The sequence below is a fragment of the Rattus rattus genome, chromosome 1, assembly GCF_011064425.1.
Source record: "Rattus rattus isolate New Zealand chromosome 1, Rrattus_CSIRO_v1, whole genome shotgun sequence".
In the NCBI taxonomy this organism is placed as follows: Eukaryota; Metazoa; Chordata; class Mammalia; order Rodentia; family Muridae; genus Rattus; species Rattus rattus.
Window position 1 is genome coordinate 155,021,228 of NC_046154.1, and position 8,312 is coordinate 155,029,539.

Here is an 8,312-nt window from a genome sequence, read left to right on the forward strand (position 1 = left end):
CTTAAACACACAGATCTGCCTCCCGAGTTAATGGCCTGCCCCACCACGTCTGGATTCTCAGAACCCTTGAACGGTCTTGCTCACCTTCAACTCCTTATCTGTTTTCTGTTCAGAATTAGACCTCCAATACTCAGTGGGGAACGTTCTCTAACCCACCTGACTCTTTTCTAACCCTGCCTGGGACCTTTGCACCGCAGGCCTCTGGGGCAGGTTCCTCTCGAACTCCAGACTCCCTTTAACTTTCCTCAAGGTTGCTGAAACAGGCCGGAATTCAGCATCTCAAACCCCCACTGCAGGGACCTAGCCTTGAGGCTGGCCTCACAGAGCTCCACCGGCCTCTGCCTCCTGAGTGCTGGAATCAAAGGTGGGCGCCGCAGTGCCCAGCTAGGATTGTTTGGGGGTTTTGTTTTTTATTTATTTATTTATTTACTTATTTATTTATTTATTATAAGTACACTGTCGCTGTCTTCAGACGCACCAGAAGAGGATATCAGATCTCATTACAGATGGCTGTGAGCTACCATGTGGTTGCTGGGAATTGAACTCAGGACCTCTGGAAGAGCAGTCAGTGCTCTTAGCCACTCACTGAGCCATGTCTCCAGCCCGGATTGTTTGTTTTGAGATAAGTTCTCAACTCTGTGACCCAGATTGTCCTAGAATTCCTTCTCAGACTGACCTGAAGCATGCAGTGATCAATCGTCCTGTTTCAGCTCCTGAGTGATGGAATGACAGGCCTAGGCCTAGCCAGAGTGAGTTCTAAGACCAGGTTAGGCAACTTAGAAGAGAGACCAGGGAGAGGAGAAAGACACCTCTGCCTAGAAGCCCCAGTGAGGGCCTAGGGATGTGGCTCAAGGGTGGCATCTCTGCCTAGAATTCCCCAGTGAGTTAGGAGTGTGGCTCCGGGTGGAACCCCTGCCTAGAATGCTTCAGTTGGCCACTGGGGACATGGCTCAGCAGGAGACGCTGGCTTCCTTTCCCAATGCTCCCAGATCGTTATTTTTTAAATGGATAAATGGTTGGTATTGCTGTTGTGATGCAACCCCCACTGGACTGCCTCTAACACCACAGATGTGAGCCCTGCATCTGGAGCCCAGAAGTCTGAAACCAGGCTTTGCACAGGAAGGCCTTTTCTGCCTCTCCCACACTCTGGAGCTCCAAGTGTCCACAACTTGTGACAGAGTCCTGTGTGTGTTTCTGTCTTCACAACTGCCTCCTCCTAACACTGTCTCCTGCTAAGTCTGGCCTGGATAATTTCAGTTTCAGGACCCTGAACTGCACCTATAAAGAATAGGACTCAGTCCCTCTCCTGCCCAACTAGACCACTGTTTGCTGCTTCCACAGTCCTGGGCCACATTCCTGGGCTCTGGGGATCACAGCCTGGAGGCCAGCACTGGTCACGATGACCCTTCTCGAGGTTGTGAATGGCTTTTAGTCCTGCAAACAAGCCAGGCTTAGGAAGCTTCCACCCCAGATGGCCAACGACTTAGGTGTCCTCCTCAAGGGGGCTGGCTTCTGGGGGAGCCATGGCTTAGTGGCTAGCCGTTTTACAGTCTCCCTGTCCCTATGCAGAACACCTGTTGGGGAAGATGTCCCTGGCTGATGTATTATTTAGTTCTCCCACATGGTTGGCCTGACTGTGTCTGAGCCTGCTCAGCGCCCACCCCAGCCTCGCCAGCTGCTATCTTCATGAATGATTGAGGCGAGGAGGGACAGCTCACCTGGCCTTTGTCTGAGAGGCACACTACCTCGCTTGTTACCAGGGAAAGTGATACCCCCCTGTAGGAGGGGATGGAGGCTGGGGCGAGGGCCCAGAGCCAGAGCCAAGTGAAACTCTCGGAACAATACGAGGAAGGTAGAGACAAGCCTCAGTTTATTCCTCTATTGAAGGGAAAACAAGGCCAATGTCTCCACTAAAGGAAATAGCCTAGGGTTGGTTGTTACTTCTTGGTTGTTTGCCTTGCTGGGGATGGAACCCAGGGCTTCAGAACTCCTGAGCCACAGCCCGTTGTCACAGTTACTGGGGATCTAGGAAGGAACTTTGAAGGCTGAGACCCTTCTGACTTTTTTTTTTCTTTTTCTTTTTTTTCCCCGGAGCTGGGGACCTAAGCCAGGGCCTTGCGCTTGGTAGGCAAGCACTCTACCACTGAGCTAAATCCCCAACCCCAGAGACCCTTCTGTCTTAACTTCTCAGAAACATGACCTGACTGGCCTGAGCTACCAATCCTGCTGCTTGTGTGTGAATTATAATTTTTTTTAAGATTTTGTTTAGCCGGGTGTGATGGTGCACACCTTTAATCCCAGGCTTGGAAGGCAGAGGCAGGCAGATCTCTGAGAGTTTGAGGCTAACCTGGTCTACCTGGGAAGATCCAGAACAGCCAGGGCTACATAGACTCTCAAAGGATTTTTTTTAAGTTGTATATACATGATGCTGAGTAAGGATCCCTTCCCCATTTACCAAACTTCTCCTGGACAGTTTAGTGCATGGCCAGGGAGTCTGGGTCTGAGGAGGTCCACTGAAGAGAAGTTTCAGGTTTTTAACCTCCTAACACCAGGACTCCAGGAAGGCCCTGTGAGACAGAGTTCAGTCCATGGCCTCTGCACCGTACAAGGAGGAAGAGGAAACTCTGCCTACCACTGTCATGCTGCAGGGTTTGATTCCACAGAGACACACAAAATAAACAGATGCTGGCAAAAAGAAATTGTTCTTGATGATTTGGGAAGGCCGAGGGGAGCTTCTCGGAACTTCCAACTCTGCACCCTGCAAGCCCCTACTGACCACCGAGATGGAAGCTAGTGACCTTGAAGGTACGTCCATGTTTAGACTTCTCCGCCCTTGTGTCACCCCACCCCCCAGACCAGCAGGGAAGGTCACCCAACCCTGCCACTCCCTGAAAAGATCCAAGATAGCCACTCCCAGAGAAGACTTTGGGAGCCACAAGCATCCCGCCCAGGAGGAGTGATTGGTCTGCTTTTCCAGGGATACCCAGAAATGTCCTGGCATCTTAGCCATCCCGGCACGCAGAATCCGAAGTAGCTGTGGTGGTTGCCATGGGCCGGAGGCAGGCAGGCTGGCTCAGCAGCGTGGTCCTCTAGGTATGGGTATGTGTGTTCAGAGAGTCAGCTGGGCTGTGAATATGGATGGTGGACACAGTCCAGCCCTTCCTCCACAGTCACAAACAGGAGCGAGACTCCGACACCTGTGTGGAGGGATCTTGAGGACTCCATGCTTAGTGGGAAACCTCATCACAGAAGAGCACGCAACCTAGGACTCTATGATAGCTTATATCTGGAAAAAGGGATCTAAAGAGAGGAAGTGGATTCATGGATGCTGAGGTCGGGAGACTGGCCATGGGAACATACTTCCTGTGCAGAAAGAAGTGTTCTGTGTACGTGATGGCTGTCCCAGTACTGTGCCCGACCTCTCTCTCCCTCCTCCCAGCACACCTCTGTTTCTGAACAGGGGACAATCTTAACGTCTCTCACAGGTACTTGTACAAGAGGTGACTTCTACCTCACAGAGCTTTTTGTTTTAATTCTTCACAACCACCTAGATGAATGAACAGGCAAAATGGCTAGCAGCAGAAGCCTACTGCCCTGAGTTTGAACCCTAGAATCCAGTTGAAGAAGAAAGAACCCGTTCCTGTGTTTATCCTCTGACCACCGAGAGAGCCCTGTGACATGTGACTAGCACTTACACACCACACATACATAACAAAAATCTCTCCAGGCCCACTAAAAGAAAAAGTACTCGTGCTGGGGAGATGGCTGCTGTAATGGGATCTGCTTCCCTCTCTAGCATGTACTCATATACATAAAAGACATAAATAAACCTTTTAAAAAGCACTTTTGGATTTTGTCTTTTTTTTTTTTTGAGACATTATCTCTGTCCACAGCCCTGACTGTCCTGGAACTCACTATGAAGACCAGATTGGCCTTAAGCTCAAAAGGATCCACCGCCTGTCTCCTCAGTGCCAGGATTAAAGTGTGTCACCATATCCAGCCAAATAAAGTATGTTTTAAGTTATTTTGAGGCTAAGAGGTGGTGGCGCATGCCTTTAGTCCCTGCACTTGGGAGGCAGAGGCAGGCAGATCTCTCTGAGTTCGAGGCCAGCCTGATCTATAGAAAGAGTTCCAGGACAGTGAGGATCATGCTGTTATCAAGAAACTTTGTCTCTAAAAGTGACCCCCTGACCTCCCAACCCCCCCACCCCACCCCCACCCCGGCCAAAATAAGATGTTCTGAAGGCTGCAGCTGTGCTCTGTGGGTTTGTCTTTCATGTACTAAGCCCTGGCTTCCAGCCCCTAAAGATGGAGGCAGCAGGGCAAAAACGAAGTTCAAGGTCAACCCGTCTCAAACCAGTAAAAAAAAAAATCACAAGGTGGAGCCCCGCCTAGAACCCCCAGTGAGAGGGGGCTGGGGGCGTAGTCAGGGTGGAGCCCCGCCTAGAACCCCCCCCAGTGAGGGGGTTGGGGGCGTGGTCAGGGTGGAGTCCCGCCTAGAATCCCCTCAGTGATGGGGCAGGGGCGAGGTCAAGAGTAAAGAAGTTCTTTTTCCCACGGTAATGGTCCTGGGTTTCAAACCACCCAGCACTGAACACAGTGAACGATTGTGATCAATCATTAAGGGTCCATATTATACTAAAGCTTGTAGCTGGGCCACGAATGATTGATGCTGGACCAGGAAGGAAAACAGGCGGTAAACACATTTCTAGAACAGGCCCCACATGAAACAGCCTAGGAAAAAGTCAGGAGGGAGCCGAACTTCCTGAAGGGCTCAACAAGAAGCCAAAACGTCATCGGATGGAAACAACGGCTGTTCACAACAGGCCCAGAGCAACGCGGAAGAGGTGCAGGAGAGGAACCTGTCCTGGCTTTTGGATTTTTTTAAATTGGTTTTGGAAATGTGGTTTTTCAACAAAGCCCCAGCTCTCCTGGAATTACTGTGTAGACCTGAGTGGCCTCCACTAAGATCTGTGGACTTCTGTTGCCTGAGTGCTGGTGCTGGGATTAAAAGCGTGTGCCCCAGGGTTGGGGATTTAGCTCAGTGGTAGAGCACTTGCCTAGCAAGCTCAAGGCCCTGGCCCGGGCCCCAGCTCGGAAAAAAAAAAAAAAAAAGCCACGTCAGCCCAGGTTCTATTTTTTTTTTTTAATTACATTTATTGATTTCTGGGGTGATGGTGGCATGTGCCATGATGTAAGTGTGGAAGTGTCAGGACAACTCAGAAGAGTTACTTCTCTCCTTCCATTGTATGCATCACGGGATTCGAACTCAGGACATCGGGCTTGATGGCAAGCGGCTTTACCCACTGGGATACCTTGCTTTGCCTGGGTGAGTTCCGTTTTGTCCGTCCACATCCCTGACAACCAGAGACCAGGGAATGTGCCTTTTTGTGGGAAACAGGGTCTACACGTGTAAATTGAACCAACAAATGTAGAGCCAAAGCAGCAACAGGGTTCATAGAGAAACATTTAGAGCCAGGGCTCAGTGTGGACAGTACCCACCAGGCTTCCATTCCCCGCCCCACAGGGCCCAGCTTGGTGGTACAACCTATTACTCCACAACTGGGGAGAAAGATGCAGGGGGATCAGGAGGAGTTCAATGGCATCTTTGGCTACGTAGTGCATTTAAGGCCAGCCTGGGCTACACAAGGCTCTTGATTCCAGAGAGAGACTATATTCAGGCACAGGTACACATGCAGACTGCCCTGTACTAATTGCTTGGTAAGCCCCTTTGGAGTGTAAACGGCCAGAAACAACTCTCCTTGGATCCTTAGGCAGAGCGCAGCCCCGCACTGTGTTGGAGCACACATTATTTGGGGGGTTTCTACCCCACCTTAGATCATGTAGTTCCCAATAAAAGACACAAACCTTTATATTTAGATTATATTATATTGATGATTAAAATTTATAATGCTTAAAAGTACTAGAGCTGGGCAGATATCAACCCTTTATGATATTTCTCTACTCCTCTGTCAATAACCCCACGATATGACTTACCGTGTTCCACCGCGTCGACAGCTCTTACCCCAGTCATGGCCACGCCCTCATAATGCACCCACCCCATGTCTCTTCCTCAGACCCTAAGCCCAGGAAGCACAGCACTACCTAGCTCTCTTCTGCCCTGCTAGAGGCTGTAGGTATCTTTATCGAACCAGTGGTTTTAAATAGGGAACAAGGTTTACACAACAAAAGCTGACATCTGTGAGAATTATCTCTAGGACCCTATTATATCTAGGGGCACCTAGACCGGGGATGCAGGATTTAGTGTCACAATACAGAGCAACAGACCAAACCTCAACATGGTGGGTTGACTTTCTCTGAGCTCATAGGGTGTTTGCATCACCGTAGACCAGGCTGCTGGGCACCCAGGACAGCAGATGGAGTAGGGCCAGGCACCCTGGACCTCCTTACAGTCATGGAGACCGGGATAGCGACAGGCCCTTTGCAGGCTTGCCCCTATGCAAGTTTCATTAAGAGGGAGATGTCCAGATAAGACAGTGAGCCTGAACCAGTCTGGAAGTGGCCCAGCTGCTGCTTCCTTGCTGCCCGGCAGCCAGGTCATGGTGAAGGCCCACCAGGGGACCTGGGGAGCCCTCGGCCAATAGTTCCAGGGTGAATTTTTGGAGACCGCCCCTTTGCGGGCCTTCGAGACCTTAGATTTTATAATCTGTGGGTATAAAGGGTGTGTTTTTGTTTTTTGATTTGAGATGGAGTCCCCAGTAGCTCAGGCTGGTCTCCAGCTCACACGGTAGCGGAGGATGACCCTGAACTCCCAGTCCTCCTTCCTCTGCTGATACCGAGGGACAGGTGTGCACCACCAAGCAGGTTTGTAGGGTGCAGGGAAATGAGTCCCAGGCTTCACAGGGCCTCAGCCCTAGGGCATCTTCCTTTGTTTTCAAGACAGGGTTTCTCCCGTGTAGCCCTGCCTGTTCTGAACTCACCCTATAGACCAGGTTAGCATCAAAGTCAGAGATCTGCCTGCTTCTGCCGCCTCAGTGCAGGGATTAAAGGCCTGCACCACCTGCCCACCTAAGACACCTTTTTTTTTTTTTTTTTTTTTTTTTTTTTTTTTTTTTTTTTTGAGCTGGAGACTGAACCCGGGGCCCTACACTTGCAGGCAAAGCGCTCTACCACTGAGCTAAATCAACAACCCCCTAAGACACCTTCTTAATGTAAAAATAAAAGCCAGATACCAAGGACAGACTTTGCATGATGGCCTGGGAGGAAGCATGGCCAAAGCTAAGTATGGAGTCCAAGAATCCCAACAGTACAAGAAAGGCTTCTCCTCCAGAGGCATGCTGTCCCCAGGGATGGTGGCCAATTGCAGGAGATGCATATGGGTCACAGTTGGGCAAGGAGGACCAGGGCTACATAGATAGACTCAGTCTCAAAATAGTTTTTTTTTTCTTTCCTTTTTTTCTTTTTTCTTTTTCCTTCAGAAAATGGTCTGATCTCACCCATGTCTACAGCACCAGTGCGGAGACCCTGCATGGTGGTACAGTTTCAGCTACAGTGTCAGCTGGGGCATGTCCGTCATCCCAGCTCTGGAGAGGAAAGAAGAATGGGTTACAAGTTCCAGGTCAGCCTGGCCTACATAGCACAGCGAGACCCTATCCCTGAAAAACCAAGGCAGGTGAAACCACGCTGATCTCTGATATTGAGCCATGGAGTCTGGTTCCCAAGTGTCACGGCCTTGGAATGTCATCACCCTGGAGGTGCGGGACCCCCTGCCCTGTCCTAACACTACACGCTGCCCTCCACCAGGGATTTTTTATCAAGGCTAATGCAGGAAACTGGAGATGAGGAGCTCACAGAGTGTGGGGTGATCTTGGCAGCATCAATAATTCATGGTGGACAACCAACACTTGATCTCAGCCCCCGCTGTGGCTCAGGTGGCCTTCCCGCACTCTGCCTGGTGACAGACACCATTACAGCCGACCCGATGAGTGACCGACCCTCCTGGAGCCTGCACTGCGTGGTCAGCCTCACACGGCCTCCAATGGAGAAGAAACATCATGCCATTGTGAAAAACCAGCCCAGCATTTTTCCTTTCTTTTCTTTGTTCTTTTTTTAAGACTGTGTCTCATGTAGCCCAGGCTGGCCACAAACTCACTATGTGGGAGATGATGCCTTTGAAATTTGAGCTCTCGTTCATCTCCCTCCTGAGTGCAGGGGCAGTAGGAATGCACTGCCAGGCCAGACTTTTTTCTCTTTTAGAAGAAACAAGAGAAACGCTAGGTTTAGATTTGTGTGTTGATATTTCTGGTGTGTGTGTCTGTGTCTGTGTGTGTGCGTGCGCACACACGCGCGTG